General features: G+C 43.8%; 1 protein-coding gene and 1 non-coding gene across 5 annotated transcripts in view; both read right to left on the reverse strand.

The window, feature by feature from the left end:
- The window catches only part of TLN2 (talin 2), a 426,530-nt gene that overhangs the window by 221,594 nt on the left and 178,378 nt on the right, over nt 1-26,558 (reverse strand). For 3 of the 4 annotated variants that reach the window (XM_072962302.1, XM_072962301.1, XM_072962303.1), the window contains one exon: nt 10,427-10,504. The exons of the other annotated variant lie outside the window; for it this stretch is intronic. The gene's annotated coding sequence lies outside the window, so the exon portion shown is untranslated. The remainder of the gene's footprint in view (nt 1-10,426; nt 10,505-26,558) is intronic. 4 annotated transcript variants of the gene reach the window in all.
- LOC116281243 (small nucleolar RNA SNORA70) lies at nt 4,268-4,402 on the reverse strand. Its single transcript, XR_004190664.2, has one exon. It is a non-coding gene; the product is annotated as a small nucleolar RNA SNORA70 (small nucleolar RNA).

Genomic DNA, 26,558 nt, shown 5'->3' on the forward strand with positions numbered 1-26,558 from the left:
ATTTAGGAATAACAATAAACGCGTAGTAATAAATATTCCTAGTTTCTACAACATGCCTTCTAAAAACTCAAAGGAACCAGGGCTCCTCAGAGAAGTAGTGGATCGAGTCTGGAGCACAAAATGGATAAGACAAGCCAGTAACATTGTGTCATACCAGGAAGGACACAAAAATACAAAAATACAAGTCATGTCAAAAGGATGCAGTAATTAAGTTTCCACCGGTCAACTTGAATTAGTTTCCACTGACCAAATATGGAGACTTTTAGTATCAATAAGAATATTAAATTGAAACATGTCAGCTACACTAAACAGTGCAAAAAGAAGAAAACAAGCTCCCCCAAAATAAAACCTCAGATGTACTTCTAGACGATGCTGCCAGGGAAGTCACTGTTTTGAAAATAAAGGCAAAGTCTCAAGCATTTATCCTGACTTCCCTATGTGAAGCTCAGAGTAAACAAGTAGTTGTGATTAAATTCCTTTTTATGTAAGTATTCTCATATATAAACAAGGAAAGAATGATCGATTTGGCATATGACTATTTTACAATCACTACTGAATTAAAGACACAGCAATACAACTCAATATCAAAAAAAAAAAAGACCCAATTAAAAAATGGGCAGAAGAACTGAACAGACATTGTTTCCAAAGGAGAAATGCACATAGTCATCAGGCACATGAAAAGATGCTGAACATCGCTCATTATCAGGGAAATGCAAAGCAAAACCGTGATGACCTCACACCTGTAAGAATGGCCATCACCAAACAGACCACAAATAACAAATATTGGGAGGACGTGGAGCAAAGGGAACTCTTGTACACTGTTGGTGGGAATGTAAGTTGGTGCAGCCACTATGGAAAATATGGAGATTCCTCAAAAAACTAAAACTAGGACTACCATATGACTCAGCAATTCCACTCCTGGGTACATATCAAAACAAAAAACAAAACACACTAATTTGAAAAGGTATATCCGCCCCAATGTTCATAGCAGCATTATGGACAATTGCCAAGATAAGGAAGCAACCTAAGTGTCCATCAGAAGAATGGATAAAAAAGATGTGGTGTACACACACACACACACACACACACACACACACACACACACACACACACAGAGGAATACTACTCAGCCATAAAAAAGAATGAAATTTTGCCATTTGTAACAACATAGATGAACTTGGAGGCCATCGTCCTAAGTGAATAAGTCAGAGAAAGACAGACACTTTGCATGATACCACTTATATGTGGAATCTAAAAAAGACAAAAACTGGTGAATATAACCCAAAAAAAAGGCAGACTCACAGAGAACAAACTAATCATTACCACTGGGGGAGGTGAAGGGGCAATATAGGAGTGGGGAAGTCAGAGGTACAAACTGTTGGGTGTAAGACAGGCTGAAGGATATATTGTACCACATGGGGAATATAGCCAATATTAGGTAATAACTGTAAATGGAAATTAACCTTTAAAAATTGTATAAAAGTTTAAAAAAAAACTAAAGACACAGGCATTTATTATCAATAATGAATAATATCACAGAAAGAGGCTACCACGTATTTCTAAATGAAAATCCACAGCCTATGATGCTGTCTCACCAAACAGAACAAAAGCCCATATATGCACCTAACCAAAACTCAAGATTTAACGAACAAATTACAGAAAACACAAGGAACAGAAGAACATGTTAAATGGCACCACGGGGGAAGCAATCATCAAAACCCAGGCTGTAGAAAAGTCCACAGCATAGTTTTCAACCTCAGCACTACCAACATTTTCGACCACATAGCTCTTTGTGATGGGGGCTGATCTGTGCATTATAGGCCTTCTAGCAGCATCCTTGGCCTCTGCCCACCAGATGCCAGCAGCATCCCCACCTGTGACAACAAGAATTGTCTCCAGATGGTGTCAAGTGATGGGGGGAGAGACCATGCCCCTTGGAGAATCTCTGCTGTAATGGACAAACAACCCAGTTTCTTAAATAAATCACAAGGGGGTTAAAAGGTGGAATGGTGACCTACAGATTAGAAGGGGATTACAGACATGTCAATCAACTGCAATATGTAAACCTTATTTGGATCCTAATTCAAAGAAATAAAAAAAAAAGAATAAGACAGTTGGGGCAATGCGAACATTAATTTGCTATTTAATGATAGAAAGGAGGTATTGGTGATGTTCATGTTTTTGGTATGATAAGGTTTCATAGAAATGTTTTTAAATCCTATCTTTTAGAGACATAGAGGAAAAATAGCAAAATGTGCTTCAAAGTAATTGGTGAGAGAAAGAAGGGTATGCATGAAGTAAGACTAGCTAAGAATTAATCATCATTGAACCCGAGTGATGGGCACATGGTTCACTATACAATTCTCTTCACTTCTGGGTATGTTTGAAAGTTTCCATAATAGAAAGATATGAATAAATCAGTCTGGCTGGCAACTCCACTCCCATTTCTCTCAGGGAGCCCATAAGCCCCAGAATGACCGTGGGAGGGAGGGAGGAACTCATGGTTGCCTGGGCTTGTTCAGTTTCTAAGTGCCTCTTGGGGTCCTATCTGGATGCTGAGAGTAATTCTACTGTTTACAACATGGCCCTTAAACATGGGAGCCAACTACTTAGCTGCAAGCCAGCCCAATGCTGGGAGAAAAACCCGCTAAGCTGTGCTAGACTGACTGGGAGCTAGGATTCGGGCATCTAATGTGGCAACTTCCTAAGGGATGTTCAAGAGTAAGTCTGTCTATAAAGGATTCTGGCCCTAAGTGCTGAATGCAGACGTTCACCCCCAAGTAAGGTGTGACATTTCCTCATCCTGGAAGGAGCCCAAGCACTGGGAGCTGCGGACCCACCTCTGACCTTCATTCTAGGCAAGAGAAAATAAACTACTATCTTGTTCAACCCGCTGCTGTTTACAGTCTTCTCCACTATGAGCAGCCCGTACACCAATTAACCCGGAAATAAATTCTCCTTTCTCTTGGAAGCCTACTCTACCCTATTAGAAGTCTCTGCTTCTTCCTCTGAACTTCCTCTCTCTTGCTGCACATTTGTCAAAGACACCTCTGCACTGTGTTCTTCCTGGAAACTTGCAGACCAAACAGAACAGCCTCATTATATGCTCCAGAGCCAAGTTTTATTTCTGTCCTTCCTAGTTCAGAGTACTGAACACATTTCCTCTGAATCCAAATTTCTGCGAACAGTGGCCACCAGGGAGGACAAGAGCCTCACTTCCCCACAGCTTGTCCCCCATGCCTGCATTAAACTCTCCAAAGGGACAGCAAAATGAACTGAGAATCCTGCACGACCCAGACGCCTGGAGCCAAAAGTCCTCCTGCAGCGGAGATTGAGTCATTCTTCGCTCCTGAGAGGTAAATAAACGGAAGAATATATAATGGACTTGGGGGATGTTTAGAATCAGGTAATTAAAAAAAATGACTTTTTAAATGTTACTTATTTCCTTCTCTTGCTGAAGGGTTGGGTTCTATCCCTGCCTTCTAAAAGCTACATTCCTAGGTTAAAGTCTGACCAAGATTTAAGTTGTCCCAAAGGATTTTTCCCCCTAAGTCACTTTTGCCCAAGTATCACTTAACTATAAAACTGTGAAGATGAGTGATCTTTGTATAATGGAACCAAAAATGTCTCACACAGATTACAACTCTGCTTAGCACTCTTTCCTACCCTTACAATCAATCAAGATAAAAGTCACAAATTGCCAAGCCAGAATTAATCACAGCAAGATGATGTCAGGGGAATCTTGGACAGCTTAATGCTATCTAATTTAAATGTGGAGACTCGCCTTTGGTTACCAAAGCAACAAGGTAAAGATTTATCCCTATCTATTCATTTTTCTTTTTTCTTTTTTTGGACAGGAAAGTAGGATTTATTGGTGGGCCTGAGTGAAGGAGGGGACAACGCCAAGGCTCTCACGAGTGCAGGGCCCGCAATTTCTCCAGGGGGCCACAATGAGGGATGTATTTGACCCCACAGTCATCTGGGATGAGCTGCTTCTCTGTCTTGTCTTCAAATTCATCTGCATTAAACTTGGGAAATCCCCACTTCTTGGAGATGTGGATCTTCTGGTGGCTGGGAAACTTGAACTTGGCCCTGCCTAGGGCCTCAATCACCTGCTCCTTGTTCTGCAGCTTGGAGCGAATGGACATGATGACTTGGCCAATGTGGACCCTGGCCACTGCGCCCTGGGGCTTCCTAAATGCACTGCGCATACCTGGCTGGAGCCTAAGATGGGGACGGCATCCGGGCATGAATGTCCGCTGGGAAGGGCTGTCTCCAAGGTCGACGAGGGCAACCCATACAGAAAACAGGCTGCATATACTACTGAAGAGGCTGCTGTCTGCAGCCTCTGCACACTGGGCCCACACAGGGAGACGAGCACGGTCAGCTGAGCTGACTACAGATGTTCATCCAGTCTGGATTTCACTAACCCCAGATAGCCCCTCTGTAACTAAACGAGGCAAGGCTATCAAGATTTCCTTTCCATTCAGTACTTATTTGGGGGCATAAACATAATAGGTCAAGATGTTTGGAGAACAAATCCCACCGAGTAGCCCACGTTAAAGCCACCGCCTTGACCTAACAGAGGAACAAGGAGGAATTCCATGGACAGTCACCGACCTGTCGCTCAGAAAGCAGATGACCAGCCCCCCGGTCGACAGTGGAGAGACTGCTGGTTCCACTGCCAAGGCTCCACCTGGGATCTTCAAAGTGAGGAAAGCAGGCAGCCCGGAGAGGGGAGAATGCCAGCACGGTGTGAGGGACCCAGCCGCCATCCAGCTGGTCATTATCACAACAGTAACTCACTAAACACAGTTATAACGGAAGATCCGTGCAGACTACTGCATTCATGAGAGAAAATAAAGTGTTCAGAGTAAAACCTGATTGCCTTCCTGTCTTCCTAAAACAACTACCAAAACACAGCTTACACTGAGGTCGCTAAATGAAGGACTTCAGGACTAAACGAAGGGCACAGACTTCAGGCGCCAGATCAGCCACCACCACTGACAAAGCGCCTTTCCAACTCACCAGCGGGGCTGAGTATGAAGCCCTCTTTCTCACTTCAGACTCACAAAGGGAACCTCAGTCAGGAAGGATATGCCATTTCCAGCCATTGCGTATGAGCAGCTCGTGGCCACACAGTGTGCCCACAGCAAGGCTGAGGCTGGGGACCAGAGCAGTGCACATTCTCCTGGAGCAGCAGGACTTTCTGGGAGGAGGATGGAGGTTGGCTGCAGAAAGCATGCAAGACAGCTCAGAGACAGAAGTCTTCTCTAGCCTACACAACTTCCGCTGGCACCAGGTCCCCAGCCTGTCCCAGGATCTAAGAGGCACTTCCCAGGGGAGACCTTCGAGGTTTCTCATTCAGAAGCTCAACTCCTGTATGTACAAAATGTCAAGTAGTAACATCTGTTCCCTGGGGCTGGTGTGAGGCTATCAACAGACACCAAGCCTCTAGTCCCTGGGTACCTAACACGATGGGTCCTCATTAGATGGTGGCTAATTTCAAAGACCAGGCTATTGTCCCTTCTGAGACACCAGAGCCTGAAGCTGTGTTTCCAACAGTGGGAACAAACTTCTGGCCATCAGCACGGGCGTAGAGACACACAGAGACCACACTGTTCTCATTGAAAGGTGGAGGACGGGGTGCTGTGGGAGTGAGACCTCCAAAAATATAGTGGGTGCCCAGGAGAGATGGGAAGCCTGAGTCTAGGAAAACTTGAGGCTGCATTCAAGACAGCTGGTGCCATGTGAAAGGCAGAACCCACTCAAGTCTGCATGGAGGGGGCCTCGGTGTAAGGACGGCAGGCTGAGACAGGAAGGAATATCGGCCCTCCACGCAACCTGGCTGCCATGGGAACGGCAGCCACCTAATTACAACAGAGAAAATGCTGCTTCTTGGTTTTAACATTCGCAGTCAAGTTACAGGTAAATCATGGAAGCCCTTACTGGGATTAAAGAACAGAATATAATTATTATCAACTCCGAGCATATACATTTAAAAGGTACAGCTCCCCGAAATGGAAAGGCCGGGTGGGAGAAGGGTGGTGGACAAGAAATAGTGTCTCTAGGAGACAGAGTAAGTATGGAAGAGGCCGCAGGGGCCATCTGAGGGTACAGCAGGAGGACCGAAAGCATGAATCAGCCGTCAAGAGGGAGGGAGATGCGGACGGTCAGAGCAAGCTAATCAGTGATCGCAAGACTCCAAGAAACTGCTTCTAAAACTGACACAGGGAGAAATGGTGCTGCAAGCAATATAGTTATACACGTGGAAATCACCAAAAGCTGCAAAAACGATCTGCAGAGGGGAAAAAAGTGGCTGCTTCTAAGAAGAAAGGCTCGTAAGTGAAGGAATAGAGCAAGTAAGATAACTTGTTCTTTCCATTAAAAGCTTTCTATAGTGTTTTCTATTTTTAGCTATTTGCATGCATTACTTTGAATTTTTTTGTTTTAAATGAAAGATCCTCTATGAGACCATTGTTTAGATCACAGCAGGAGGATTTTCCTCCACGTCTACCAGGCCTTACAGTGGTGTGTTGAGAAGATTGCAGCTGGCCTTACCGTGTGTTTACTTTTTTTAAATCTTAGCAAAGTCATGTTTAAAACTCTGCAAGTGCACTAGTTATTTCATGGTTCTGGAAAGCTGTCCAATTCTGCTTTGTTGTAAACAGAACAGAATGGCTGTGATGGTCATTTCAGATCTTCAAAATATGGGACTTAACAGCTAAAAAAAAGTCGTCTTTCAAGGTTCACATCCTATAGGAGAATAGTTAAATGCAGGTATTCCAGAGCCTTCGAGTCCATAAATCCAATCAGTTCTTAGACAGAAAAGGCTCAAAGCTTGAGTTCTCCAGAAGGGCTTTTTTTAACTTTGAGAGAAATTAACTGCTGTGCATAATTAGCCAAAGATCTTAAAGAAACAGCACACTCTACAACACCCATGCATTAAGTTTAATTACAAAAAACAATCTGGAGATTGTTATTGTTGTTGTTGTTGGAAACACTGACCAAGTACAGACAGCAGAATCAGCACCCCACCACATGGCTGGAAACCCTGATCAACGAGATGATGCTAATTAAGACTCCCAGCCACTCAGGGAGCCCACAGAGGGTGGCAAGTGGCAATGCCTACAGTCAACAAGCAGAGTCATCCAGAGAATCTGGCTAATGGAGGATGGCAGGGAGACAAGAGTGCATAACAGACTGCATTTTTAATGAAGAAAAGCAAACATAGGAACAACTTATCTTTTCTGACATCACAGCCTTGGAAGTGACTGATACGGAGTAACAAAGAGCTATACAGATCCCGCTTTGAATTTTACAGATTCAATACCCTCCCTAAATAGCACTGGGAACTAAAAATCCCCAGAGAGCCAAAAACAATGTTTTTCATTTAAAATCGGTTTTAAAATATTTTTCTTACCAGCCTGGAGGGAAAATGGAGATAAGTTCAGAATATCGCATTTATTCTCAGATCTGGAATATACCATGAGTCGTTAAGTTCCACACTAAGCAAATCATTTACCACGTGCTACCCTGAATTTATTCTCCATCAATCTCTCTCCTCTCTGTCTCACGCTTGCAGCCCTTTAAAGCACCACATTTACTCCTGTGATACACGGCTGTCTCAAATTTTCAACTACTCATCCTTACAACATCTGACCCAGCATGGCCTGGCCTCCTGAAAGGCTCAGAACATGATTGATCGATTACATTGTTCATTCTTTACATTTTATTCAAACTTGGACTCTCCCAGATCCTTTAAAGAAATTCTACTTCCTCATTTATGTCAAAAGTTCCTGCCGGCATTGATTCATGACTTTAGACACTCCCAGAAACGTCAACATTTCAGATCATCTCTCGTATTCCTATAAGTTTAAGATAAATGTTTCTGCTGTGATCATCACTGTTATTTGATAGAGCTTTTTTTCCTAAGAAAGGGCAGGGAAATAAATATCCCTGGAGTGGAAGCAATCCAATCGAAGCATACAAATCAGGCAGTAAACCAAGCGTTGGGCTGACAGAAGGGAAAACAACCAGGTAAGTCTGTCCAATTTCATTTACGTTTCCCAGAAAACAGGAATGTTAAAACATAGGAAAGCCAGAACTCACGAGGGGCGGGGGTGGGACTCAAGAGAACTGAACCACCATGCTGCAGTCAACAAAGACCATGGTACGACATCACAGAACTTTGAGAGGCAGTCAGGGCCAGGCAGGCATCTTGAAACAGGTGGAACTGTTGCTCCTCTGTCACACTGTCTTACTGTCCTATTAACTCAGTCCATTATTGCCTCTGTCCTCCACCCGTCCTACCCCTCAAACACAGCCCCACATCCCAAGGAGAGGTAAACAGGAAGTGTATTCTTCCATTCTCTATGGACCCATGGCATAAGAACCCATGTGGCACATGGCTGTCGGATCTGAAATGTGAACTGCACGGGAAAGGCATTCATCTGACTTGCTTCCCGTCCACTGAGCCCTCAGCCAGACTGGCCCACCTAGTGCCATCTGCAGATCCTCAAAGGACAACATCCGTGCCAAGACACCCAGATGAGCCCAGGGCAGACCAGCTCCTTTACTCTTCCCTATCCTGTGTGCATCTCACCCCACCGTCCTCAGCTCATAACTCTTGGCCATATCCTTGGCGCCCACCCAACCTGGCATGCCTCACACTTGGCATTTGCATTTATGTCCCTGGAGTTAGTCATTGAGGCCACCTGACTGCTAGCTCTCAGCATCCCCACGCGGCAAGCAGACACTTATCTGTCAAATACCACCCGGGCAGAGGCTGCCTATAGTAGTGTGAAGGGGGGATTCTGTACATTTTAACAGACAACTCAACATGCTGTCATGTTTTCATTTTTACATTGACTGCAAGGTGGCTCACAGCTAAATTTAACCTTCACGTGGATGAGCCATTTTTATTTGGGTTTCCCAGCAGAACAATACCCTGTCTTTTGTTTGACCTCTGACTTCTCTTTGTTCAGCCATGCTAGCTGTCACAGCATTTTCTGGAAATAGCGGATGTATAACTAGAGTACCTTTCCTTTCCTCAGAAGAATGATACAGTTTTAGAGGTAGACAAGCCCTTAGCAGTGCCGCACCCCAGTATTTCCCAAACACCGGTCCCTAGGCCAGTGCTGATGAGCTCATGGCTATCAGTCAGTGGTCAGGAGAGAAACAAGAAAAAGGATGGAAATTAAGAGCTTTTTCACAAGGCAAAACACATATAAATTTATTCATTCATTCATTCATTCATTCATTTATCTAATGGAGGTACTGGGGATTGAACCCAGGACCTAAACATGCACTCTACCAACTGAGCTATACCCTCCCCGCTAAACACATATAATTTAAAGTCAAATGTATGCAATTCCTACTTTTTTAGAATTGAAATATTTCTTCTTTCATGAAATGGTGTTGGTAGACGGTAGTTATTTTATTAAAAATCTTAATGACAAATTAAGTAGAGAGAGAATGCACATTAGATTTTTTTCCCTCCTCCTAAATAGCTCACCACCATCATTAATGACAAATTCTAAACACAGAACAGAGACTCCTGCAAATAGAATGAACTCTCACGTACTTATCTGCTGTCAACCATTATGAATTATGTTTATGTAGAGCCCAAAATATCTAGTAAAAATTGGGCCTTAATTTTTTTTCTGCTAGTCCACAAATTCTAAAAGTGTGGGAAGGATGAGGCTGGGCCAGCTTCTGCCTTTTACAGATAAGGACATGGAGATGAGCAGAGAAGAATCTGCACCTCGCTATACAGCTAGTCAAGAACAGAAGGGAACCCCCTGTGTGCCAGGACACGGTTTTTGAGGAAAGGAGCATCAACCAGTCCTTTTTAACCTGTCAGACTTTAATCAAGGCAGAGCCAAGACTTGTAGAAGGTCATCTTTTTTATCTGCCCAGGGCACTGGATACACACTACGTGGGAGCGTGCAGCCACAACCAGAACCACCAAAGGAGAAAATCAAAAATCTATCATCAAAGTTTACTTCATTTCATGCTAGACTAATTGTGTGCCATCCCTGGAGGGCTACAGGAACCACCAGATCGTTTCAGGGCAAAGATTACTGGAAGTTTCTACACTAATTCCTTATCCAGCACTTCCCTCCAACCACAAAAAAATTTAGGGAGCAAACATATGTGAATGAATGAGAATTCATGCAGTAAGTTAAAAAACCAACTGCTCATCTCCTCTTCCAGGCCTTCCCATCACCCCACCAAATGACTGAGTGGAAAAATCAAACAGCAATGGAAGTAGTAAGACCAGGGAGCCTCATTCCTGCCTCACAGAACTGGGGTACAAATCAAACAAGACAGTGCAAAGCAACAACATTTTAAGTCTCCATAAAACTTGACCAACACAGGAGGGTAGCCAGCTGATAATAAAACATCTTTTTAAAGGACTCACCTAAATTCTCTGTTTATGTAAAGAATCAGTGTCCCTGAAAATAGCCTGAAGCATCTGAGAAGCCTTCAGCAGCAATGCCTAAAACAATAATAAAAATCATCAGAATCAAGATATGTTATAGACATCAGATTTCGAAAAAAAAATCTCAATCTATACATTTGGCCATTTCCCCCCACACTAAGCTTGAAAGGAAATAACTCAGGAAACAATGAATTTCCGCTGCAACACATGGACTGGGAGTTTTCTTTACCAACAGGGAATCGAGGTCCCAAGACACTTATTTGGAAGACCTAAATTATGTTACAGTTGGCAAAGAAGCAGAACACATTATTTGCTTCCCTGTGATAGGAATGCTTAATGGCTTCGAATTTAAACAAAGATCAAATATATACATTCTCCTCCCTGCCCCCACCAACACTTAAAAATCACAGGCACTGCACTCTGATTCTTTTCAAAATCAGCATTCACAAGGTCTTGTCTCGTTCACTTTTTTTTTTCTTCCTACTTAGTTCCTATAATGCATCTGTGAAGCAGTCCCCTCCTGCTTTAGCTATTCCAGTCTCATTCCCAGTTCCCTGATGCATTGAAGGCTAACCATTTGACACCTTATCCATGCAAACCTAATTTGAAATAGAGAAGCACCATAATCAATTGTTGAAACCAACAAAATGGGCCGGCCACAATTAACAAGCAGTAGTCTGAGTGAAAACTCACATGTGAACCAGAATAAACATGCAGCTACAGAGTCAAGTATTTGTATGAAACAGACAACATACATGTAATCTAATCCAGGTAGTAGGTGAGACTAGTTAGTAAATGGTGGTGGTAAGCTATTTAGGGGGAGGGAAAAAACCTAGCACACGCTCTCTCTCTCTATTTAAAGAGAAGCAGCTCAAAATAGAATCATATGAGTACTAGAAGAACATACAGACAAACAATTTTATAATACAGGGATAAGAAAGGTCTTTTTAAACATGACATCCAAATCTGAAACTCAAGAACCAAGACATTTGGCAACATGTTTTTGAATCTCAAATACACGAAAAGCAAAACCAAATCAAAAAATTTAAAAAAAGCACAAACCAACCTACATACTTTTGTCAAAAGACAAAATATGGAACTAGGTAAAATATTTATACAAGAGACATAGGAGTGGTTGCTATCCTTAACGCAAAAATGTCTTAAAAATCGGTAATGAAATTAATAATCCCCTGCAAAATGGACAAAGCAAATTAATCAATTTTCCATGAGAACAGAAGAGAAATAAACATGTGAAAAGATACACAGCTATACTAATGATGAAAAAGTACCCTTTAGAAAACTGAGGTCTTACTTTACCCGTCAGATGGGTAGGGATGTCCAAGACGGGTAAGAGCCACTTAGGTAACTATGTCAGCATGTAAAGTGTACAATGTAAAACCCTTTGATCCAGCAACCCTTCCTCCAAGAATTCACTCAGAGAATTTACACAATTTGATTGCTGTGAAAGAAGAAAGATGGAAATACACAGCCCTGCTTATCATCACGAGGGGACAAAAAGGTAACCATCCTAAAGGTCCACAAATAGGAGATGCTAAGTAAACAGGTATTTATTGATATTTATTGATATGAAAAGATCCACGATACACTTCTGAGTGAATCAAACAGGGAAATGACCAAGCACAGAATGCTTCCACTGTGTTCCTGGATGTCCTTACATGTGCCAAGAAGGATGTTTATTGAACTAGTTACGACTGCTCCCGATTATTAGAATCTTAATACAATTTTTACTTTTTTTTATACTGTTCGAATTTCAAATAATGAGCCTGAGTTATTTTTTTCCCAAGAATACAGCTACTTTTTAATCTTGTGCTCAAGGGTAAAGAGACTGCACAGATTTTACCTTCCTTCTCTCACCCTAGTGACATTTGTGTCACACGTGTGCTTGTTGTGAACACTGATCAGAGAGCTCCCTTCCTCATCTCTGGTTCCTCTCTTCAGTCCTGAGGGCCACTTCGTCCTTGCCTTTGTCCACACCTGTCCCCTTGTAAATCTCATCGGTGACTCAAGCCAGCTCCAGCGGGTTTGTCAGTGGTGAGCAAAGGAGTCCCATGTAATACAGCGCTGCTTTTTCTTTACCACCTTCTCAGTCATTCCATTCCATTTGAAAGCAGAACTGTAAATCTTGTAATCACATGAATGGAGATTTATCGTGTACAATGTCATGTATTGTTCATGGCCTACAGCTCAAGTAACTGGAGCAAGCCGCTCAAAGCTAGTCTAACAAAGGCGGAAAAACTACTCTAAGAGACAGGTGGGTTCATTCCTGACTAATATGAGAACTGATGAAACGGCTATTTGAATAAGAATGAAAACGAGGACACATTTATCCAGACAGGCCATTTCAATGGTTGAAATAGTCTCTATTATCATATTTTAACCACTCTGCAGATTTATTTTTATTGGGTTATATTTACAGGTGAAAAGGTTTTTTTTTCCCTATTTAGACTATAAAATACAGAAACATATTCCCATAATGGGCTCATTATGTTCACTTTATCTCCAGCAAACAAATTTATTCTTCTCATTGCCCTACTCTGAAAGGTTCAAAAGTTCCATATAGTACATAGATCCCCATAATATCAAAATTATAAACCTGGCTAAAAAGTCACAGATGTACAGATCCCTTTATAGGTGTGCTGGATGCCAAGTACAAATCTAATTAATCCACCTTTATCTCCTGAAGCCTCCTTCTCTCCGCCACCCCCCGAAAATTTCCCTAGAAGGTAGATAAAGGACAAGAACCACTATCCAATCTCAAAGATGAGCAATCAAAGACTCAACTAAAGTACTGCACCTCCAGGGTGTAACCCAGACAAACCCACAGGCCAGCCAGTGCCAGCCGCTGACCCCTCCTCAGTGCACAGATGGGGATGGATGGATGGATGGATGGGGAGCCGGGCAAGTCTGCATTCGAGGCTGAGATGCATTAGGGTTTACAAGACACAACACTGCATTTGGGGGAGGCAAAAGCACAGTGGTTTCAAGTACAGTGATTGATCCTGATTCTGTCATTAATTAGTCGCCTGGCCTTATTGTGCCTTAACCTCTCTGTGCCTCAGTTTCCTCCTCCGTAACAATGCCCACGAAAAGGGCCACTGTAAGCATTCAAGGCGACAGTATATCTAAGGCAGTCAGCAACGCTCAAGAGTCACACATGGTCTTATGTGAGTTCCAGCTCCGTGCGAGCCTTGAGGGAAACTGCCCATAGGTTGAAACTCATTGCCTGAACGGAACACGGTCCCTAAAGAACTCTGGGATGAAGTATGTCTCTACGTAGGACACTCACCTATTTAAAATGCTTATTTTACACGTGAATAAGACATGTCCAATTATATAGAAACTTACTATAAGGTACCAGGAGCTTGTTATTTCAAGGAACTAACGTTGCCTTAAAGTAGCCTTCTCTGGGTCATATGAGAAATCACTTGGCAGCTCCCAAGTTCTACCATCTTTGAGAGGCATACGGAGATGTGACCAAAAAGCAGCAAAAGACACTGGCTTGTCACCAACAGCAGGGCTTCCCTGGTTCTGCATCTCAGACCACTTCCTACCTCCTTGGGGAAGCTTACATCTCCAAGCCCTAGATCAGCCTGTCACCAGAGCAGAGATGGTAATACCGAGACACTGCAGATGTGGAAGTGAAATCAGAATGTATGGGTGAAGTTCTTAACGCAGTGCCTGGAGCCCGGTAAGTGTCCAGGAAATGGAGTATCTACTATCGATTATCATCTTAACAGCAATAAGGAAGCAAAACACATAATAAATAATCTGGTTGAGACCATACAAGGCACCTTTTCATGGAGAGTTTTATGGACTCTGTTTTCCACATTTCACTCAGTGTAATCCCCATAGGAATGTGGGGCCAAGTTGAAGGGGATCTGAGGAGGCAAAGGGGTCTCAAAGGAGCTGCACATTGCACAGGGCTGAAATCTCACAATGGAGTACAGACCCCAAGGAGCCAAAAAACACATCTGCCCTCACATTTCACTGAAAGATGGAGAACAGTTGAACACCACACTCAAATTTTGCCCTGGACCCATCGACACGAACATACAAATCAAAAGACAGGCCTGGATGGGCACCATCCCAAGTGTTTTTGCTGCCCTACGTTAACCAAAGTGTTTTTATAAGACCAAACAAAGCAGCAGGGTATCCATTAAATTTAGCTAAAGATGAGCAGTACATACGACTCTTAGCTTGAAGTTATCACTAACATTGGACACATTTATTACTAATTGCTCAGGAACAAAATCCAACAAGAAAGAAGCCAAATAATTTTTCAGTAACCATAAAACAGAGACAGGGAGAGCCTAAGAGAGAAAAGAGGAGAAACTGTGAAAACAAAATTCTTCCAACTTCTACGACTTGCCAAGGATTTTTTTTTCCTTGAAACCTTGAGAACGTGTTCGTTACAAGCACAGCTCAGTGATGAAGGATGCTCAGCTTAAGGGTGTCATAAGGTATCTGCCTCCAAGGGAAAGTGCCCGATTCTCCTTTCAGGGCTTCTCTTGGCTGACTTTCCAGCTAGAGGCTGAGTTCTTAGATCAAATGAAACTTAGTGAAGCCAAGCTCAAAGCATCAGTGCCCAAAGCCTTCAGAGATGAGGAATGATATACTACTACCTTGCCTTCTGCAGAGCAGAAAGAAAGGCTCCAGAAATTCCTCGATATTCCTCTAAAAGCACCATTTCAGCAAACTAGGAAGAGGTGTTACATGCCAAAAAAGATTCTCAATATACATGTGGGAAATGCTGGTTTAAACCAAATGAAGGAGTTTCTCTAATACAAGAACAGTATGGACACCTTCGTGAGCGAACATTGATCATAAATAAGTTGCTCCAATCTTATTTGGACACAAATTCCTGTACTTTTTTGCAGTCTCTGTCTTGGCACAAGTACCACACACAACAGTTTGGAAAACAATGCTATAATTAGTTCTTTTATGCAAATGACAATTGAAGGCTCACTCTGCCCATTACACTCACAATCACATGAGAAGGCACAAGGCCTCTAAGGATCAGGTAAGGGTGCAAACAATAGCAATGCAAAGTGGTGTGAAACTCTGTTTACGGGCTCGGGAAGTGCTGTAATTATTACACTGCTTTACCTCGCTCAGTCTTTATGGGCTTTTCCCAACTGGGCAGCTTGAGAAACGTCATGAATTCCCCACTGTTCTATAATTCACTGTTCCCCTCTCTCACTTGTATTTATATGTCTGTATATAACAATACAAATAAAATGAAATTAGTAACGTGAGTGGCTAGAACGTAAGTTTCATGAGAACAGGGACTCTACCTGGTACACGGCTATACCCCCAGCCCTGGAACAGTGTGGGTTCAAGGATGCCCCACAGAGTCGAATATACGAATAAAAAAATGAATAAATAAGCTTACATAAGCACATCATTAACTCATTATTTTATGGCCAAACTGGCCAAAATACACACTCTACAGTTTTCTGTTAAATTGACTCTGAAATGCTCACTCTGAAAGAATTTCCTATTTCTCTTTTCTCAAAAAAGTTTGTTTTGCCAACTTCATTCCATCATCTCCCATCCTTTGCAACCCCCACAAAAAGAAATTTTTCCTTTGACTTTTTGTTTAGAAGAAACTTTCTGTCTCTAGACTACCATATTCAGGACATTATTACAACCAATTTTTTTTTTCAATAAAAGCCCAATTCACTAACATTCAAATGACAAGGAATTTCAATTAGTCAGAGCTATGAAGAGAGTTTCCTTTGGGTGAAGGAAGAAGAAACACATGCATGTTTTAGAAAGTGGCAACTACACCAAAAAAATTTTTTTAATCACCAATTTGCTGAAAAAAGCAACAAACCATGGAGTTCAGGTATCAAGAAATATCATAAACTACTAATTTCAATATTCTGAACAGAATGCTTAAAATTACCCTGAGAAGTTGCAACCCCTTCAGATGAACAAATAAAAACAAATGTTTTTGCTAAACTTGATTCACTAAGACAAAATAGGACAATGCATTTTAGAACAATTAATAATTCTGCTTCTTCTAGAAATGTTAATTATGTGAAGTGATAGAGGTGTTAGTTATTGTTACATTGGTAATCCTCTTGTGATATAGAAATGTATCAACACCTATAAAATGTATCAAATTAACACCGTGTACACCCTAAGCTGACACAATGTTACATGTCAATTATTATCTCAATAAATAAAAATTACTTAATACGTATTAACAAAAATGTTTACCTAAAATAAAAATAGACCCATGGATGGATGAATGAATAAAGATAATATGATATATACATCTAATGGACTATTATTCAGCCTTGAGATAAAGAAAATCCTGTCATATGCCACAACATGGATGAATCTTGAGCATATTATGCTAATTGAAATAAACTAGTCACAAAATGACAAAAAAAATCTGCTTTTCCTTTAAGGGGAAGAAGAGGAAAGAGCAGGAAAATAGTATTTTACTTCTTCCTTGATCATTCAGAAAATTAAACTGATTGGACCCTTCCCACCCCTGTTCCCCCTACAAAGCTGTCAATGGCCAGGGTATTCCTGTTTGATAGTTCCCAACTTTCTGTTGGGCGACATTCCCATCTACTGCAGCAGCCCTGCCCAGTGCCACCCGCGTGCCAGCTCCCCTCCACCCCAGCGTACACCATCTAGGGCAGTCATTTGAGTTTGTCCCCAGCTCCCGGCTCCAGGAATCTCTGGGGCCCACTTTCTCGCCCCGCACCTCACCCGTCCTGGAGTCAGTGCCAGCACCACCGAGGCCACGCTCCCCCTTGGACCCTGCGCCTGCAGTGCTGCTTCCCTGCAGAGGCCTCTGACCTCCCGTCTCCCGTGCCTGACACAGCCCCCCACACCTCTGTTCACCTGGCAGCCCATCAAGTTCACCCACTCCAGGGAGACTTCATTGAAGGATATGTATTCCACACTAGACTGTGAACTCTCAGGGGGCAAGAGCTGTGGCTCCCCCCGTAGGCTCAGAGCACAGTCCCTGACACCCATTAAGTGCTCGGTAAATATCTGAAGAATTAACAAATATATCTTAGATAATTAATAAGGCGCTGGGGATGAGAGCAGGGGGCTTTAAGAGGCTGGGGTGCAGCAGCAGGGTCCGGATGGGGTCAGGGTGTATGTTGTGTCCATGCACACCCACACTGAAGAGAACAGGCTACCTCTCTCCAGGATCCTCTTTCCTGGTACTTCAAGGTCAAGGTCGCAGTTAAAAACCCGCTGCCCACCTCCCCGTTTCCTCTTTTAGTCCCAGGGACTGGCCGATGACTCGCTCTCCTGCCACAAACCTAGTGTCTGAGAGAGCGTCTCTCCTGTTTGGCCTGTTGTCAATCAGGGAAATACAGCATTTCATACTTATACCTTTTTTCCCATCCCGAAAGCAAGCAAAGGCTTCATGAGGTTTAACGATTACGGAATGGTACAACAATATGTCCCTCTATACTACTCCCCATCCAAACCCCTCAAGAGCATCCGTTATGCTCACTCCAGCTTGGACCCTGTGGGAGAGCACAGAGTAAGGCAGAGCACCTACAGTGGAATCTGAGACACAGGAAGACACACGTGTTGCTCGTCAACCATCAGTGCATTTCCGTCAGGAAGGTGAGGTGAGAGGCTGCAGCATTCACCCATACACTGGATCCTTGTTCAGCACTGAAAAGAAATAGGCTCTCAAGCCATGGAAAGACATCGAGAAAACTTAAATGCAAATTATAAGTGAAAAGCCAATCTGAAAAGGCTATGCACTGCATGCTTCCAACCAAATGACATTCTAGAAAAGGCAAAACTATGGAGACAGTAAAAAGACCAGTGGTTGCCAGAGGTTGGGGGCTGAGGGGAGGGATGAACAGGCAGAGCAAAGAGGATTTTTAGGGCAGTGAAACTACTCTGCATTATACTGCAATGGTGGATACATGGCATTATGTATTTGTCAAAGCCCCTAGAATGTCCAACACCAAGAGTGAACCCTAATGCTAAGTATGAATCTTGTGTGATTATGAGATGTGACAATGTAGGTTCATTAATTGTAACGTATGTACCCTCTGGTGAGGGGTGGTGATAATAGGGGAGGCTGTGTATGTGCGAGGTCAGTGGTGTCTTGGGAACTGGGCTTACCTTCTGCTCAGTTTTGCTGTGAACCTGAAAGTACTGCAAAAAATGAAGTCTAAGAAAACAGAAATAAAATGAACTAGAAGAAAAGGGGGAGGTGTGGTGCTACAGATGCCCTCCACCCCCGCCACCAGGCACCAAAGCCAGGGAAACTCCTCTGGCAGAGCCGGGGGAGGTTTAGAGTGAGACAAGGTGGGCATGGCCCATAGAAGCAGGGATGGAGGATCTGGGGTCCAGCCAGACACCCAGCCAGCTGGACATCACTTACACACAGCAGAGCAGTGAGGGTCAACAGGGGCTGCCCACACAGAGCTTCCACCTGAAGCTAGAACTGAGCTGAGAAGCTGTATCCTCACCCACTTTTATTGTTGCTGCCATCTCAATCTTTAATCTGAGGGCCACTTCTTCATGCTAGCACCTCAAGAACTTCTTCTGCACTGACGTAATTCAACTGAAGAACATGAGGAGAGAATAAGACCTCCTAAGGGGTAAACCATCTAATTTTCCATGCCAATGAAAAACCCATCAACTCTAATGGAATATCCCAGCACTGTGGCCAAGAGAAGGAGTGGCCTTCCCATTTGGAGACTCGTTAAACTCCTGTGAACAAGCATAATGGCTCGTTCTTCCAGCCCTCAAAGCCCGGCTGCCCAGGGGCTGTGAGCCAACATATGACAACATAAAAGTCAGAGGAAGAATTAAGGTGCACTGTGAAATTTCATCAGGCTCTGGGCAACCTGAAATAGGTATTACAAACAAGAACATGGGGCCCTTTGGGAAGATGGTTTGGCTAATCAAGAACAAGTAAGCTACTCAGGTATACACAATGTGGCAATCAGAGACACTTATTTTTTATCAGTAAGAACTTGCCATCACTTGGCTCTGATTAGTTGCAATTGTATCCCTCAAAATTCATCTTTCCAAAGTAATTTGGCTGCCCGAATATATCTTACTACGTGCAATCTGGTCTTCAAGAATTGCCACCTGATTCATTTTCCAAAAAGCTAAATCCCTCTTATCTGTGCTCAACTGGTCAATGATTCTTCTTTACAGATTCATTTTGGTACATTTCATTCAAAACCAAAATACCCCACACCAAACAGTCCTTTGGTTACTGAAGCTTCCTCCTCCTCTTAGAACATTCTGAGAATTAAATCTCCTGAGCCATATGTGTCCTCCCTTCCTGTCCCCGATCTGTCATTCCAAGTTCCCTCTTTTCCAAGCAGCCTTCTTTCCCATGTGGTTTCCCCTGCTCATGCTGTTCTCTCAGTTTTCATGGGTCTTGGTAAATTTCTCTGCGTAATTTGGCAATTCATTATATCAAATTGTACGCCTTCTAATATTGGTTCCCCAAGGTTCCACAATGACATTAGTTGAGGCATCCTCAAGTGCTCAGCATGGAGCCTGGCACTCAGTCACCCAAGGCCAGTGGCACCCTGGTTTCCTTACACCTATGCTGAGTGCTCATGGGCCATGTGGTCCTCTGAGCCTCACTGCAGGAGAACCTCCCTCACAAGCCAGCCTAAGGTCCACATAGGCATAAGGCCTGGCATAAAATACACCTGAAGCAGACACTGACTTTCTTGTCCGCATACATGACCTCTAGGCTCTGGAACTAGAATCAAATCTCTGTAAGAGCACAATCAGGACTCACATCTTTCCTGACTTCTTTAAGGCATTTTCACAGTCTGGAATGTCCAGTAGATGGTTTTCAAGTTAATGGTAGTTATTTTCGAATAATGGAAATCCAGAGCTTTTTCTTTACACCTTTATGCACCATCTAAATACCTAAAGTTTTCTATTAAAAATTCAAATAGGTAATAAAGAGAATAATGAAGCCCTAAATACTCAACACCCAGCTTCAGCAACTATAAGTCATAGTCACCCCCATTTCATCCAGATCCCCCTTACTTCCTTGTGCAAATCTCCTTCACTGGAGATGATTCCAGCTCTCAGGCCCTTTCAATAAAACTGCCTTATAAAACTAGTTATTTTTAAATCAGAAGAATGCTTAATAAAGCTGTTTGTACTTAGAAAAACTAAAACTTTCACGCTTTTCCAGTAAAGTTACAACCATCTCTCTGTCCCCGCTGCACACAGCAAGACACAGATGACCCAAGACAGGCTGAGCAGGTGTGAGTTAGGGTTCCCAGCAGCACAGGGCACCCCCACACCCCCTCCCCCTAGAGCCCTGCTCCCAAGGAGGAAGTCAGGGCATGAGGGCTCTGAGGCTCCCAGCTCAGCTGCTTAGACACAACTAGGACTTTCTACTTCCCTTTTATGTGTTTCTCTGTCATTCCCAGCAGTGGCTCCGCTACCTACAGTAACTTTGCCTCTACTTGTTCTTTGCTAAAAACAGAATCAGTAAGTACATAGCTTTCAAACAGCAAAGCCTTCTGTAGGTACAAGTTACCTACATATTAACCTTTCATTAAAAAAAAAATCATTCCATTATCTGTTTTTTCTTCAAATAAAAAACAAAAATACAAAGCAGTGCCCTGCTTGATTCTCTCCCTCGGTCTCTGTCCTCACGGAACAAGTGAAGGCAAATATTGCACTCCCTCCCCGCCCTCGGGTGCATTAACCAGCCCGCCCATAGAGCTGACCTGCAAAATGTCACTGATGCAGGTGGCCAGAGGCCTTTGGGGAGGGGACACCTCTCCAGAGGGGTCCACCGCTGTCCCCTCTAAGGTAACTGTGAAATCATTTAACATTATTTTGGACCAAATCAGAAAATCAGAATTCAAATACAGAACCACTTGAGTAATTGTGCAAATTATCTCCCTCACTGTGGACTCTCTCTCCATCTGCACAGCACCTCGCCATTTGTGACCAGAGACCACCCGCTGGGGAGCTAATCCAAATCGAGACTTGCAGTGAGGGTCAAGTCCACCGATTCTGAAGACTACATAAAGAATATAAAGTAACTCATTAGTAAATTTTTTATTACATTTTGAAACGTTAGCATTTTGTATGTACTACGTTAAATAAAACATTAAAATTATTTCACCTTTTTTAATGTGGCTGCTGGAGAATTTTAAATTATATATGTCTCAGATTACATTTCTAGCACACAGCTTCTCTGGATTCTGATTCCTTTCCACAACAGCATAAACAGGTTTCACATCAACTCACCATAACTAGTCTTATTTGAATACAACCCTAAAGCTAATATTAATTCACTTGGACTTCTCTATGGAATTACTTTGTCTACTTCCCCTAAAAGTTCCTGCCAATTCCCATTAAGATTTAAATATTTAATTTAAGCATTCCAGTAAGACAATCACAGTTACCTTGAGCGTAAAATATCACATAATCACCAGATAGACCTCTTCAGACTGAGAGTTAAAACATTTATATGCTGTGCTATTTAAAAAGCAATCCCCAGTCTCTATTTTTTTAATCTCACAATCAGAATATAACATTTCTTCTGGCTGTTATGACCTTGAGTATCAGAATTTCACTCTACACAGCTGAGAAAATATTCAAACCCACGTTTCTCCTACAAGACAATGGAGGGCTGGGCATTCTCCACAAACAAGAGGGAAGCCACTTACCTGCCTTTTATTGGTTTCCGAAGGACCAAATGATGAACGTCTGACTCAACTGCGGGTTGAACACTGATGCTTTTTCCTTTGTTTTTTTAATTGCAGTATACTGAGTTACCATGTGTCAGTTTCCAGCGTATAGCATAATGTTTCAGCCATACATATACATACATATATTTGTTTTCATATTGAACACTGATTTTTCCTTAAAGGAAAGTTGAGCAAACATTACACCCGACTTCTGAAGGTAAGTAGACTTTAACATGCTTCCCAGCTGTGCTTCTTTGAAATCAGCGGAGATCAGAGTAAGTTGGAGTTATTTGGTTAAAAAAAGAAAGTGACTCCATGGAAATTGATGAATTAAGTGTCTAGCCCACTGCTACCCACAGGGTGGTCTGCCCACAACTCGTTTGTGACTGTTCTGCAGTAAGACAAGTACAGAAGTTGAGAGTAAACATTTACAGCAACGCGACAAAGTGTTTATGTTGGTTGAATGTAACAAAAATAAAAGCATTTATATTTTGTATGTCTTTTTTTCAAATATTTCATTTCTATCCTATTTTTTATTGACAAAAACAAATTACCCACCATTCCTTTCAGAAACACTCATCTAGACCAACTCACCAGAATCCTCCCTTTTTCTGGTCATTTCATTCTACATTTGTAGGAGTTGGGGGGGGCAGGAGACAACTACAGGGGAGAGGGAGCTGAGACCATGTTTTTAGGCAGGGAGAAACCACTGCTTAGGAGAGCATGAATAAAGCAGAACTATTTCCATGACTTAGCTAGGATTAGGGTCCCTAACACTAGAGTACTTTTACCTCTACAATTACAATGCTATATTTCTTCAATTACAAAATGCCAATGGGTTATCAGTCACATTAGGATACAACACAGAAGTGATGGGTCCCACCTGAACATTAAATTATATACAAATTAAAGTTCACATGTGGAATGATTACACCTCAACTAAACAAAAATGTCAAGTGTTCATCAAACACACAGGGAAATTAAGTAATGCTGTTTTTTTAAAAAGCCTTCTAGGTGGAAGCTAAAAGCTAAAAATTTCTAGGGGAGTAAGGAGCCCATTAGTAAGCGGCAACCATGAACAAAATGTTCTGAGGGGCAGAAAAAAGAAGAGGCAGCCCCTGAAGAATTCATAATTGAGGTGGCAAGATAGATGGTACCCAAAATATCAAGCAGTAGAGAGTTAAGCAGCTTAAGCATCAAATGACTCGCCCTGGCGGTCAGCTCAATTACACTGGGTCTCAAAACTCCTCCTCAGTCTTGCCCCAGCCAACGGACAGGATCCTAAGAAGGCTGCAGCCTTCCCGGGGCCTGTGGCCCAAGGCTCGGGGCTGAGCAAGGAGTCAGGCAGCCGTGTTCTGACCCCGCAGCCGGCAGTCACCAGCTGTTCGTGCCTGGGAAGCTGCTGCTTCTCTGAGCCTCGGTGTTCTCATCTATAAAAAGGGTTAATAACACATATCCCTCAGGGTTTCCAGGACAGTGGGTTTTGATGCTAAAAAACATTCAGGCAGTTGGGCAAGTTGTAGACGGAAGGGAAGGAGAAACCACAGCCAGAGGAGAAGGATTCCGGGAAAAGGGAGGCCTTGGAGAGATGAGGAAAAGGAGGTCCTTCCCCCCCAGGGCTCTTCCCTCACACTGGACACTGGCAGGGAGAGAGGATGGAAGCAGGGCAGGAGGCACCTCAGGGACCACCGTTTTCCATGTGGCATGGGAGGGGTGTTCTCTATGAAAAGTGAGTGCCAAGGAGAAGGTGGAGTAAGGGGACTCAAAGCAAGGTGAGAAGTCTGCATGCCTCGCGGGAGAACCTAAGCGTGTGTGGACCAGGCGCTGAGCAGAGGCAGTGGCTCACGGTGTGTGCGGTCGCTGGCCCCTAATGATGTCCCCAGAGGAAACCATGCAGCCTTCACTCCCCAAGGCTCAGGGCAAAGGCATCGGGAAGCTCAGGTCCCTGAGCCAGGAGGAAGTGAAAGCAGGGGAGCCTACCAGAGTGGGAGCAAAAGGAGGAGTTTCGACAGGGAGGTTTCAGTGAGGTCAAAGACCAGAGAGTGGGGGTGCCGCCAAGGTGCACAGAAACTGCCAAGGGGGCGCTCTTCTGGGAAAACCCACACCTGCCTCAGGGTGTGGGTAGGGAAGCCAGAAGGCCAGGCCTGGACGGAGAGCCAGCCAAGGGTCAGCGAGTAGTTCACAGGTGCCCCTGCCGGGGTGCTGCAGCTGCCCACCAGGCAAGAGATGGGGGAGGTGGCAAGGCCGACGGGTGGGGGCTGAGCTCCCTGGCTTAGCTGGGCATGGGGGGGAGGGGCGCAGCACATGGCTCGGGAGGCGCCACGGGGCAAGCTGGCACAGGGCAGGAGGAGGTGGACTTGCAGGAAGGGCAACTGGGAGGTGGCAGCAGTGAGTCAGCTCCCTCCTCCAGACCCAGGGCCCTCGGGAGTGTGGGGCAGGGAACACAACCCCAGGGAGGCCGGCCAGGGCAACAGTGACTCAGGAAGGGCAAGGGCCAGGAAGGAGCCTGGAATGAAAGTGCTGGGAAGCAGCATTCCGGGCTCCATGTCGTCACTCACGCAGCGCTTGGTCACTAGGTACTCCTGCACTAGGTTTTCATGCACTTCCAGACCTCTGGCTGCTACCACACATACTGGCATAGAAGAGTCCGGCAGAGAGTAGGTTAAAAGGCTTCACTGAAAGGGGGAAGGCGGGGGTGGGAGGGTGGGGGGAGGCAGATGGCAGGCACCTAAGACCAGGTATGTGCTCAGGAGCGGCCAGGCAATTCAAGGTACCTGCCATCTCAGTACTTCCCTTGCCTGTAACCCGCATCAAGCCAGAGAACCTGGAAGGAAGAGCTCCCAGAGTCAGAAGACAAGCAGGTACCTATTAAGTTCCTACCTGCCCTGGGCACCGCACCTCCACCTATCAACACGCTGGACACAGAGCCAGTGAAGACGGTTTCCGGAACCTGTCCTGCCCTTGCACCCGGAGACTAAGACGAGTATCCAATAGACTAAAAGAGACCAAGTCAACCAGAGGAAACACTTATGTAGTATAAAGGCGTTTTTAGGTTTAATGCTGGTTCATTTATTTTTAGAGATGATCATTATGTTTAAGAAAAAAGCCCCAGTCTTTCAGAGTTACATACTGAAATACATACAGATGAAATGCAATGCTCAGGACGCTCACACTAGTCAAGTGGGTGGAGAAGGGGGGGTTCTTGATGAAACAAAAGGGGTTGTATATTAACCATCACTGAAGCAAGGTGATGGGTACCAGGAGGCTATACTGTTCATTCTAGTTCAGCAGATGTTTCCAATTTCCAATTAAAAACCAAAAACAAATGAGAAGCAACATATGAAGGTACAGTCCATTTTTTTAACTTTTTTTTATTGAGTTATAGTCTTTTTACAATGTTGTGGCGATTATTTGCAACCTAATTGTGTTTAGTCTGATGACAGTACAGCAGCAAACTCGAAACTCTGAAAATGTGCTGAAATGATGAAAATGCCTAAGGCTTTAAAGGTAGATCAACAGTTCCATAGGGATAGAGTCTTTTCTGTAAGTTTTCTAAGGAAGCAAGACTAGCTGGCTGTACATACATGCAGTCACGCTTGAGATGGTCCGGGAACTACACCTGCTCAAACAGTGTGTCACCTTGACATCCAAGTTTGGCACCCTCCCCTCCGATGACATGAAGTAAGTTTGACTGATTCACAGGTGTGATGGGCAATAGACTCCTGTCATGCTTTGCTGCTCAGCTGAGGAGTCAAGCAATGGAAAGGTGCCAAGTGTCAGGCACCGCCGGTGTGACTGGCATCCCCATCTTAAAGCCACCAGAGGAATGGCAATAAGCCAGAGGTGATGCATAATACCGGCTCTAAAAGGTAACAGCCAACAATGTTGATCTGATCATCACCTACCGCCCTCACTTCTGTGAGACTCACATCGGGACCATATTGAGCACAGCTGGGTTGAAAGACGACTCAAGAAGTAAGAGTGAAAGTAAGGCAATCCAACCACCACGCCTCCCTACCCCACACAGACAGACACGCGCACACATCCTTACCCTTTCATCACCAAACTCAGGACACCTTACGCACTGCTACTCTGCAAAGGATCGGCTTAAGTCAGTGGTTCTTAGCCCGGGGTGAGTTTGCCCCGCAGGGGACATCTGGCATTGTTTGGAGACGTTTTTAGTTGGCACAACTAGGGAGGGGTGCTACCGGCATCTGATGGTTAGAGGCCAAGGACACTGCCCAACATGCTCCCGTGCACAGGGCAGCCCCGCACTACAACCATCTGACCTAGAAGTCAATGGGCCAACGTTGAGAAGACCTGCCTTAAGCAATCAAAATTAAGGGCTAAAGGAAGATTCAGGCTTGTTTAGAGAGAGAGGATCATATTGGTGTTCA

The sequence above is a fragment of the Vicugna pacos genome, chromosome 6, assembly GCF_048564905.1.
Source record: "Vicugna pacos chromosome 6, VicPac4, whole genome shotgun sequence".
In the NCBI taxonomy this organism is placed as follows: Eukaryota; Metazoa; Chordata; class Mammalia; order Artiodactyla; family Camelidae; genus Vicugna; species Vicugna pacos.